The sequence below is a fragment of the Marmota monax genome, unplaced genomic scaffold (assembly GCF_021218885.2).
Source record: "Marmota monax isolate L192 unplaced genomic scaffold, Marmota_monax_Labrador192_F-V1.1 WCK01_AAM20220418_F8-fsc00004, whole genome shotgun sequence".
NCBI classification, from domain to species: domain Eukaryota; kingdom Metazoa; phylum Chordata; class Mammalia; order Rodentia; family Sciuridae; genus Marmota; species Marmota monax.
In genome coordinates this window covers 26,854,554-26,867,069 of record NW_026692881.1, presented here as the reverse complement: position 1 = coordinate 26,867,069, position 12,516 = coordinate 26,854,554, and the positions used below count along the sequence as shown (strand labels likewise).

General features: G+C 44.0%; 1 pseudogene; it reads left to right on the top strand.

Moving 5' to 3' along the window:
* LOC124096368 (guanylate cyclase 2G-like) overlaps positions 1-12,516 on the top strand; it is a 65,261-nt pseudogene that overhangs the window by 32,333 nt on the left and 20,412 nt on the right.

Sequence of the window (12,516 nt, the reverse complement as noted above, 5' to 3'; positions counted from 1 at the left end):
TGTGCTGGAGAAGCTCTCTTATGTTGCACATCCCATCCCTGGGGCTGGGGTTTCCTGGACTAACCAGCCCTCAATACTGTTACATTGAGGCTGAACTGTCAACAGGAATTTTGGAGTGAAACACACATTCAAATCACAGTACTCAATAAACAAGAGCCCAAGGAGATTGTCCCCACTAGATGTGCCCTGTGTGAGGGGAGTCCCTCAGGTTACACTGAAGGACATTAGATAGGAACTCAGATCTTGATGAAGACAAAGTTCTCTGATAAAAGCAAATTCATGACAATGATAAAATCTAAGGCTAATTTTGTTTTCTATATGATGTAAGAATACTATATCAAAACACCCCAATTTTATTCTATTGTATTGAATAAATACCATACATAACACTAACATCAGTAACGGAGGGGCCGGGGTTGGAGAAGTACTGTAGCCGCATCTGTACAGTAGTGATGTCATGTTGCTATGGGTTCACACCAGAGCAGCATCTTTTTCATGTGTAGTGGAATCCCCATGGGAACCACAAAGAATTGCTTGTAGAGCATACCCAAAATGGGAGGTAAAGGAATTAAAATGTTTCACTGCAATCATCAACTAAATAGGAGGGAAGATAATGAAGCAAGTCATATTGAATCAAAATTTATGCTGCTCTCCTAGTAAGGCATGCTGAACCAAGGGCCCTACCCTGATCTCCTTAGAACAGAAGCTACACCAAACCAAGGGTTCTGCCCTGATCTCATAGGGACACAAGCCTCACTGAACCAAGGGACCAGCATGGATCTCCAGAGACAGAAACTCCTCCAGAGAGAAGGGCACTCAGAGCTGGTGCCCTTGGGAATGGGGGTGTCTTGCCCCTTTATAGATTTTAGGTTTCCTTCTCAAGCCTACATGCCCAAAAGGCAGGAAAAGAGCCATTCAGGAGTGATTGCTGGTGTTGGAAAGTGCAATCCTTCCCCTCCTTTGGAGGCGTTAGCAACCTAGTGATGGGGAAGTGCTATCTGCTCATTTCCTTTTCCTTGATAATTAACTATCAGTCTTTTGCCCCTGCCTCAGGTGGATGGCAGGCTGGCTGGGAGGATGTAAAGTGTCTAGAGCAGTTTCTCATGGATTAAGCCAATTTTAAGAGAGGACCATTGGCGCTGGCTGGACCAGTGGCAGGGAAACTGCCTAATGTTCTGAATGTTAACAGAAACCATGCTCTCTTCAGGCAAAGCAGTTGGGCACAGAATAACAGGCCACAACTGGGCAAGCATGCTGAGAGCAGTGACCCACCCCCAACCTCCATCTCCCCCACAGCACTCCTTCCCCTTAGGATCTCGTCCACTGGCCTCATGCTTTTCCCAGAGTGCAACAGTTTTCCGGAAAGACCCAGAGTCAGGAGGAAAGCAGCAGTTTCCTGTGGATTCAGATTGTTTGAGACAAGTTGTTTGAGGCTAAAGGACTCCTGTAAGAGAGTCTTCCTTAGCCTCATCAGGGGGTTTTTAGAAAATAAGGTGGGTGGATACCAGGACCGTGGGTCACGGTATAGAGATCTTGGGACTTGAGACCCACTGGCATCAGGAGGTGAGTAGGAAGCAATGTGCAATGGATTCTGATGACACCCTGCATCCTCTCTAGCAGGACATCAAATAACTCAGAGTGACCCAGGAGCACCAGAGGTGTGTCCTGGTTCAGCTGGTGTAGACTCCTGGGACTGGGTGTCAGAGGTGGCACCTCCTGCCCACCCTACCAGAAACTGAGGTACCTGAGTGTTCTGTAGGCTATCAGCTGTGGCCAGTAGCCCTGTGCTCACCTGGATTCACAACACCTCGTCCAATGGCCCCAAATATCTTACCATATAAGAAGAAAAGGATGAAACAACCATCTCCCCTCCCATAGCATCACCCAGCAGTAGCTGGCAGATGAGTCATAGCCTTCTTTTGTGTGCATTGCTTTGGATAAAGCAGGGCCTTTAGCTAATCTTTGTCATAAGACTCTACCTTTATTGAGCCCTTATTACATTTTACACATTAGAAACAACGTGCAGTCTCTTTTTTCATCAATGTAACAATCCTGAACTTAAGTATCAACTATCCCAAACATCATTAATGCTAAATATTTATTGATTTTTAATGGTGACAGATGAGTTTAGAAAATACTGATAGTCTAAACAGTGATGCAAATGGTAATTCTCCAAGACAAAGAGTCCACGTAGAAGAATTTTCCAACTTACTTAGTCATATAGTATCTTGGAGTAACTGGTATTTTAAGGAATGAAAATTAAAGCTTAAGGAGATGATATTTAAGTGAGTCAACAGAAAATGTGGTGTCCCATAAGGAATGGTCTAAGAAGCGTTTGGAAATAGGTCGAGTTTAAGCCATCATGAGGGGACTCATGGCACTGTCTTTGAAAATGGATGCTCATGATACACAGGGATGGCTAGTGATTCCTGAAGATAGCTCTGGTTTATTCTTAGAAGAGTGGTATCTTCTTTAAAAACTCTTCAAAGAAGACTGCTATGATATCACAGGAACACAGAGCTTCATCTGCATCACATTCCCAGTCACATGTGCAAGATAGAAAGATGCTGAGCCACTGAGGTGTCCCCAGGTTGCCCCTCTGCTGTGTTCATCTTCTCCAAGAATGTGGAAGGCTCTTTCCTGCATGCAGCATGACATGGAGCCCAGGACCAAAGCCAGTAGGTATACTGACACCCCAGGACCCGTACAAGCTGCAGTCTAACCCTTACTCAGTTTGTTTTTCTAAATGTCCATCCTAAACACACCCTGCTTGGCTTTTCTTCTTCTGATATCATCAAAATATTTCAGTCCATTTTTGCAGCATTTAGACATCTTTTATGCAACTTTATGTGCATTCCACCTAATGCCTTGGGACAACTCCCATTTGTGATTAAAATATCTCACATCTTCTTAACACTGTAGTGATTCTGATCAGATTAAAATGGAACATATATTTAGGACTTGTGACAGGCCAGGAAGGAAATTTCTTTTCATATCAGGTAACATAAAGGTAGCCTTAGTTAAACTTTCCTAAAACCAGGGCTTCCTTTGAAAATGGTGTAATCATGTTATTATTAATCACCATTTAATCATTAAATTATATGTGGGTGAACATTTGTGGGATGGTGGCAAGCATTGGTCTGAGTAATATCCAATTTATGCCTTAATTTGAGCCTTTGGTCCTGTCAGAAGGACCTACTACTGCCCAGGGTTCACATTTGTGAGAACAAGGCACAAGGAGGTTAAACAGTGGAATTGTTGCTCAGACAGCCTCGCTTCCTAGTTTCCAGTGTTAACAAGGATTTCTCAAGAAACAAAACCTTTTACCATTTTTAGAGCTTAATTGCCATTTCTAAGACCATGAGCTTGATAAGCACACAACATTTTCAACTGAAATAGCACACAGCCCATGACAGGGCTGCTTTCTTACTACCTCTTCAGGAAATCCTTGGAAACATTTTGCTATGCACAAAGTTGATTAATGGAGCCATGGTATTATAACACTAAAGTTTTGAAACTATACAACTTGGGCTTATATAGAATGCTTCCATCCCAAATCATTACCAAAATGCTACAAAAACTAAAATTCTCCCAACTACAGTTTGCACATTGAGAGCAATTTTCTGGATAAATTTTACTGGGCAAAATCTATGTTATATGAACATAAAAATACTTATTCTTTTATCTCCTGAAACTTACAAATAATACACATGGTTAAAACAGCATGACAAAGTAGTTTTACTTTAAAGTCTTTTTCTTGGCTCAAGGTAAAAAAAAGGGCAACCTATTAAAATGACATAGGGCATATCTTTTTTATTTTTTATTTTTATTTTTTAAAGGTATCAATTTCTGACCACAAAAGGGAAGGTCATGAAGAAGCTGTCGGAGTAGCTCTGGGAGTCCCAGAGATTCCAGGGCTGGAAGGTGCAGGAAGCCTCCTGTTCTAAACTGAGTTTTTGTTTTGTTTTTATGTGCACTTCACTTTACAAAATTCAGTTTCAATAGAACCCAAAGATATGAGCAATTCCATGTGGTACACTAGAGCCCCGAAGTGATTTCCTTATATGTATACAAGCCCACTTGAACTTAGGGGCCCATCCTGACCTCTCTATGAGGACAACACTGATTCAAGGGCCATGGTAAAAATCAAATTCCTGAACATGTCAAAACTTTTATGCTATAAGCACTTCTCTTTGCCTATGAAGACTCTTAAGTGAAAAGAGGGACTGGATCTTATTTAATTTTGGCTGACCATTGTCTAGTACAGATATTAATGCCTAGGAGTTTTTCACTTAATGTTGCCTAATTGTTTTTCTGGCTGATTGGCTGGGTGGGTGAATGGATGGACAAATAGACAGATGGACAAACTAGTTGTTGGAGGTATGGATGAATGGAAGGAAGGAAGGATGAACAGTTAGAGGTATCATTTGATACCAGTCTTGAAAATTAGTATTAGGTGGGTTCCCACTCCCCTGGTATTAGGATCAAACACTTGAGAAATGCTGAGACAGGAGCAAAAATACATTTTATTTAAGAGACAGAACAGACAGTATATTTTTTTAAGAGATGAGAGATGAGAGGAGAGAGAGAGAGAGAGAGAGAGAGAGAGAGACTGCTCCAGAAAAGAGGGAGCCTTTTAGATTTAATTACCCCTTTATAGATTTCAGGTTTCCTTTCTTCCCATGTCCCCTCCTCCTCTTATCTTGCCTACACGGTGTCCAAAATTCAGGAAGGGAGCTGCAGGTTGGATCCTTCCCCTCCCCAGAGGCTGTTAGCAACCAGGTGATGGGGAGTGTTATCTATTTCCTTTTCTTTGATAATCAGCTACCTGTCTTTTTCCTCAGCCTCACTATCATAGCTAGTACTAAAAAAAGTTCATTTTCTTTTGGAAGTCTCCCACCAAACCTATGTGTCTGCACTGTCCAAATATGGTAACCACCAGTCCTAGGTCATACGTATGGTAATGAGTCCTGGAAATGTAGCTACTGCAGATTGAGATACGCTACAAGTATAAATTTTACACTGTATTTTGAAGACTTAGTAAAAAAAAGCATAGAAAACACTTCACTAATATTTTTATGTTGATTATGTGTTGAAATAAAAATTTAAAACTAAATATATTATTAAATTTTATTTTTCCTGTTTAAATTAAAAAAAAAAACACATATGATTTATGTATCTATTGGACTGTGATCTTAATAATTAACAAGAACTATTTATTATCAGTTCATTTAAAAAATATTAATATTAACTCCATTTCCAAGGGGGAAAAATGAGGTCACCTGGTCAAACTGGTAAGAGGCAGATTGGAATCTGCAGCCAGTCTATCTGACTGTGTCTTTGTTCCCTGCTTAACTCCCTCCCTGCTAAGTACTAGAAGACACAGAAGTAGAATCCAGAGGTAGGAGTCCTGTGAACCTTCCAGAAGTTTCCAGTAGGGTAAGAAACAAAGCTGGCAGATAGGAGAGAGACCTGCCCAGAGTGCCTGAAATCCATCAGATAAATCATGAGTCCTCTCATTATTCTATTTGTTCTCTGACAATACATTTAGAAGTCAGTCCCATTAAGATAGAAAATAAACACAGACAAGCCTGCCATCTTTTGGAGGGACAGCATTCCTAGGATGCCAAGCATCCCAAAGCATGTTGTTTTTGCCCCTGTGGAATGGGCTCTGCTAATATTCCAGGATGTGAAATGTCTCCTGCCTGGGCAGGGCCTGGCACTAGCAAGGGCAGGAGAGAAGCAGAAAACTTTGTGTGTGAAGAACAGTCCTGTTGAATGGAGACGTCTCTGTGCAGTCAGAGAGCTTTGATTAGGTCACAGGTCTCATGGGACTGCATGCTTGGAACTTAAGGCCTGTTGGAGTCTCACTGGGAAAATTTCAGAGGCAGCTTCAGTCGGGCCCCTCCAGGTGTGGCTGAGTTGCAGTGCCAAAACAAGATTCGACTTTTCCCTCCCCCAAACAAACAAACCACAAAGGTAAAGGAGCACAACATGGTCTCCTGATTTGGGAGGCTGGGTCAGGGTGAGGTGGGTGGTGTATCCACTCTCCTGGGTGTTTATTTATTGCTTTGTGAATCAGCCCATATTTCCAACGCAATATTGGCCTCAGGGCTCAGGCTAAAGTAGGTCCAGACTCAGCTTGTCAGCACTGTTCCAGCTGGTGCCCAAGAGGCCCAAGGTGCAATAATAGTCCCTGCTCCTGGGAGCAACAACCTGCAGGGGACGTCCCCCTCACATTCCTCCTTGCCTCACCCTCCAGGGCTGCCTAGTCAGGCCCTTGCATGACCTCCCTCCCTCTTCTCAGGTGGCTTTGGAAGAGTGAGTGTGCCTTGACCCACCCTCCTCTACTCAGGACACAGAAAGCAGAAAACCCTAGTGATTTAGAAGCGCCTGGGCTTTGAAGGCGATCTGACTGGGTTTATGTCTAGGTCTTTCCCTGACCAATTTAAAATCCCGAGTTTCCTCACTGTGAAACAGAATGATCATCTTTGTCTCAGAGAAGGATGAATGTGATAACATGTATAACGTGCCTTGCTCAGAGCCTGACACGATGTGCTCCAAGTAAGATTTATTGTTATTTATTTGTGCATTACAAACCCATATTTCAATATGAGTTTCTCTGGGAGAGTGTATCTGAAAGGAAACACTTGTTACTCCTCACTCTGTCCTTCACAGGCTTCGGGTAGCTGGGAGTCGGTTGAGGTCCCAGGTCCTGTAGTGTGATTTCCAGTCCAGCTTCATTACTGCCAGCTAGGTGAACTGGGCAGGTGAATTTCTACATTCTTTCATCTTCTCACATGGAAGATGGCAATACCCCTCCTCTCTAGGATCACTAGGAGGACTGCGTGAGTTAGTTTAATGAGGACCTTAGATTGGTACCTGGCAGAGTTTAGCACTATAAACAAAACAAAACACAAACCCAATATGTCCCTTGAGAGAGGCATTGTCATTTTTACTCTTGCTTTGACACCTCTTAGGGGAAGTGGGTGTGAGGGGGCCCAGGCCACACAGCTAGATGCGGGTGAAAATCTCCAGGCTCACCCTGAACCTGGGGCATGCCCAGGCTGTTGGTTTTCTACCAGCTCCCATCAGTGTTCTGCAAAGGAATGATTCGGAGATTCCAATTAAAGGTCCACACAGCTCTTACATCAGTTCCTAAAAGTCCTCGGAGCTGGAAATGTTGAGTAAATATTATTTCAATGCGTACTCAGTGAAGCCATCAAAGAAGGTAAGGAAAACCAAACAATATAAAATAGAGTCCCCCTCGCTTGGCTGTTACAGGGCTTCTGAAAGGCAGTTGGCCCTGTCCCCCTTGGTCTTCATATTTCCACAGCTAGGTCTGGGACCTCTGGAGGAATCCAGACATCTGTTTCTCCAATCATGTTTCTAATGTGATTGTTTTCATTGTCTAAAATGATCCCTTCTCCTGCTCATCCTCCTAAAACAATGATTTTCCTCCTCTTCCCCAGACCTTGCTTTGAGGCTCTCTCTGTTCATGGGAAGGCCCCCTGCACAGTTCCCCTCCCTTCCTGAATGAGTTTCCTCAGCCACCAAGCCTCGCCTCTGCAGCAAAGGTCTGTAGTCCAGGTACTCTCTCTCCCACATCTGTAATTTGCAGCTAATGTCTGATCTTGGGTCTGGGATCCAAGCATTGTGTATTTGTTCTTCATTAAGCTCCCCAGAAGATTCTAATGTGCAGACAAGTTTGGGAATGCAAGACCAGGACCAATCTTTTCCGACTGTCATGTGCATATGAATCCCCTGGGACTCTTATTAAAATGCACAGTCTGAGCCTATCTGGGGAGGGGCCTGAGATCCTGCATTTCTGTCAAGCTCCCAGGCCAATTTTAAGCATCTGGGAAGTCCCATCTCCCAGATGGGAAAATCAAGAGCCAGTGAGGAGAAATGACTTGCCTGAAGGGACTTGGACATAGGTCTTCTGATTCCAGTGTTCTTTTTGTGTTTTTCATAAATAATAATAATAATAGCATATAAACACTAAGAACATGATGAATGACAGAAGAATTTTTTCAATATTCTTCATTTTATTGCTTTTTCCTGAAAAGTGCTCAAACAGGACCTTTGGGTGTGTGTGATAACGTATAATTTATAATATGTTGGTAATAATTCTTAGAGTATTTCTATATGATTAATAATCTTTATATCATATTTTGGGATGGGGTACCAGGGATTGAACTCAGGGACACCCAACCACTATGCCACATTCCCAGCCCTATTTTTGTATTTTATTTAGAGACAGGGTCTCACTGAGTTGCTTAGCGCCTCTTTTTGCTGAGGCTGGCTTTGAACTCATGATCCTCCTGCCTCGGCCTCCTGAGCTGCTGGGATTACAGGCATGCACCACTGTGCCTGGCTCTTTATCACATTTATATAGCATTTTATCATAATTTATTTTGGGTACTTACTTTGCGTCATGCACATGTCTGGTGTTTCTTTTTGTACTCTTGCATTTAATCTCCATGGCCATGCTATGAGGTAGGTATCATGGTCTCTTCTATTTTTAAAAGAAGAATAAGGCTTATGGGCATAAAATAACTTGCCCTCTGCTAAGTGGTGGAGCTGGGGTTTGAACCCAGGACCTGTCCACAAGGTTTTATTTATTTTAAGCAAGTCTTCCTTCTTGGTTCCTCATCGAGGAGCCAGAAATAGTTTTCTCCTCCTGGGTGTCTCCCCCAGCTCGACTCCAAAGACAAGGGGCTGAGCTTGTTGGTCAATAGAGGGGCACAGAGATGGGTACATTGCCCTGCCTTGGGTCAGTCTGTCTGTGTTTCTGTTTGTCTGTCTGCCTCTGCTGCTTTCATCAGTGCCCATGGGCACCTGCTCTGCCTCATGTGCTCATGGTCACCCCTGCAGGGTACGCTGTTCCTCCACAGGAGTGCACTGGGGGCCCACAGCAACCTGAAGCCTTCCAGCTGCCTGGTGGATAGTGAATGCAAGTGAAGCTGTCAGGATTTGGGCCATGTGAGCTGCAGGACAGCTGGACATACAGAACACATGGCAAGAAAACCACCGGGGCCTTGGGTAGCCCCTGCCGATCCTGTACCACTGAGTGGTCGGGCTTTCTTGCCCTGTCTTTGCTCCTTGACGCTGTTTAGCTGCCTTCCTCTCGAGCTGACGGTATGGAACCATCCCTGATCCATTCACCCAAGGAGAACGAGGGGAGAAAACCAGTTCTACCAGTGGCCTGAGCTGGTGCTGTGAGGTCTGAGGTAGGAGACCGGCTCCTGTCCTGTTCTGCTGGGCCACCTGCAGCTGCCTTTGCTCCTCTTTATTTCTCTCTGTCCCTTCCTGGGTTCTCCTGTGCTCTCAGTGTAGACCATCAGATCTGCCAGGCAAGTTCAGTAGTTCTCTGTCTTCTTAGTGACTGACCGGCCCCGCTCACCAACCGAATCAGAATATCTGGAGATGGCACCTAGACGTATGGGGTGTTTTGTCAAAGTTCCCAGCTGATTCTGAAGAGCATATCAAGGCAAGACCCATAGCTCCAATTTCATATGAGCAAACAGAGCTCAGTGACTCTCCCTACGTGCCCAGAGTTGATTGAATGCCCTTGATCACATGGAACCCAATGTCCTCAGGCCAGCCCCTCTCTCTGCTGGAACAGCTTACCAGCAGAAGTTTTTCTGTAAGAATGGGAAGAACTTTCTTTGCCACTGGATAGGATGGTGTCTTATAGAAAAACCAGGGAGAGTTTTTGCTTGCTGGTAGTCACTTCTGGTTCCTCACTCCCTGATATATTTTATTTTAAAGACAATAAGCTATAATGATATAAGACTATAGACCTATTGCAAATAAAAAGATAGGTAAAATATCCAGAGTAGAAAAATCTATAGAAGCAGAATGAAGCTGGGCACGGTGGCCCACACCTGTCATCCCAGAGACTTGGGAGGTTGAGGCAGGAGGATTGTGAGTTCAGAGCCAGCCTCAGCAACTTAGTGAGGCCCTAAGCAACTCAGCAAGACCCTGTCTCTAATAAAATATAAAAAGGGTTGGGGATGTGGCTCAGTGGTTAAGCTCCACTGGGTTCATTCCCTGGTACGAAAGAAAGAAAAAAAGGAGGAGAGAGAGACAGAGAAAGAAAGAAAGAAAGAGAAAGAAAGAAACAGAATGAATATGATGGTTACCAGGGGCAGGAGGCCAGAAGAGACTGCATTGATAGGTAAGGCATTCTTGTTCTGGGTGATGGAAATATTTTGGAATTAGAAAGAGGCTGGGGGCTGGGGATATAGCTCAGTTGGTAGAGTGCTTACCTCACATGCACAAGGCCTTGGGTTCAATCCCCAGCATCATCAAAAAGAAAAAAAGAAAAAAAAAAAGAGGTGTTGGCCAAACATTGTGAAGGTGCTGAACACCACCAATCATTCACTTTAAAATAATTAATTTATGTTAAGTGGATGTTCCCTCGGTACATGAGATTTTACAATTGTAGGCAATTTGGAGAAGGAAGAAGAACGTGGAGACCGCCTGCCACACCAGGGTACTACCCTGGAACCACACCAGCTACCACTCACCTGCCGGGGCGCCTCCTTCCTGGCTGTTTTCTCCATGCGCATCCCAGGGACCCTGTTTGCTCTTCCACTCAGACATGGTCTGGGCTGCCTTCTCAGGGTCTGGACGCTGTCTTCTCCCCTGTCCTTCCCCCAAGGGCTTTTGGTATTGCAAGTCTGCTCTCTCTCCACGCAACACCCAGGGCCTTGCAGAGCTCACTGGACAGCCCCGAGCTGCCCAGAGCTCCCCATTGGGCACCCCAAGGGCAGACGTACAGCTCTGCCATTCTCCTGAGGGACCTGGTCCACCACTAGGACCATGCGTCCTCTGACGACCTCGATGAGGCACCCTATGGTGAAGTTGGGAGAATTTGCAGGGAGGCTTGGGGAGTGTGGGTTAGCTTCAGAATGATTGTTTTTTTATTAATTGTTTTATTAATTTATAATTTATTCCATTTTTTTTTCATTTAAAAAATTTTTATTTTTTTAATTAGAAAATGAATTAAACATTGGTTAAAACAAATATCAAGTGACTCACAATCATATGTTTGTGTGTACCAGCTGCTAGGGGGACCCTGCGGGAAAATGGGCCATTTTTCTACTCAAAATCCTCTCTGGCTTCCCATCTGGGAAGTTCAGACTAAATCCTTCCCATGGCCTGAAGCCATCAAAGGCCTCTAAATACCTGGCCTAGGTGGCCTTTGGTGTTAGTCCCCTAGGGCTGCCGTGATGATTACTATAAACTTGGAAACTTGAAATAAAAAAATGTATGCTCTTGTAGTTCTGGAGGCCAGAAGCCTAAATTCAAGGTGTCAGCCATGCTCAGCTCCCAGCAGGAGCTCTGAGGACGATTCTGTTCTGTTCTTGGCCTACTCTGGCTTCTGGTGGCTGCCCTAGCATTCCTGGGCTTGTGGCCACATGGTCCCAAGGCCTGCCTCTGTCTTCACATTGCCTCCTTCTCTGTGTACTTATCCTCTGTCTCTTATAAGGACACTCGTCATTGAATTTAGGCCCTTGTGGATAGTCCAAGATGATCTCAACACAGATTCTAAATTATTTCTACAAAGACCTTTTCCCAAATAAGGTAATATTGTTAGATTCTGACATGGGCATATCTCTTTGGGGACCATCATTCAACCTACCACCCCTTTCTAATTCCATCTTCCATGGCTCACCCCTTTCAGTCCCACTAACCCCCTTCATGTGCCTCCACAGTGCCAGACACATTCTCACCCCAGGCCCGTGGCACATGCTGTTTCTGCTGCCTGGACAGTCCTCGCCTCATATTCCTATATACAAATCGGCCTCATTCTTTCTTAAGAACTACAAACGTCTTCATTATGAGATATGTTCACGCATTATTCACTGATACACATTTTGATTGCTTCCCATTTTTGGCTTGTACAAGTTTCAGCAATGACCAATCTTGTATTTTTGCACATGAGGCTGAATGTTTCTGTAGGATAGATTTATATCCTATAAAATGAAAGAGATAAATATATTTAAAATTTGTAATAGTGCTGCTCCAATGTCCATGTACAAAGGATGTGTTCAGGCTTTTTTTTTTTTTTTTTTTTTTTGCTGTGTTGCCTCTTAATAAATGCTGATGCCTGTACCTCAGCCCTGGAGATTCGATGTCGTTGCTTCCTGGGAATCAAGGTTTTAAAAGTTGCCCAGATGATTCTAGTAGGTAGCAACGCAGGCTGAGAACCCCTGTCTTGGGCTGGGGTGTGCAACTCAGTGGTAGAGTACTTGCCTAGAGGCCTTGGGTTCCACCTCCAGCATTACAAAAAATGAAAAAATAAAAAAGGGGTAACCTCTGCCTTGGAGAGGGGGTAGGTGTGTAAGCATATGCACTTTGTGTGTGTATGTGTGTTTGTGTGTGTGTGTGTGTGTGTGTGTGTGAGAGAGAGAGAGAGAGAGAGAGAGAGAGAGAGAGAGAGATCCTAAGTAAACCCAGCCCATCTTTCACTCTTATTTTCCTTTTCTTTTTCTTTTTTCCCTT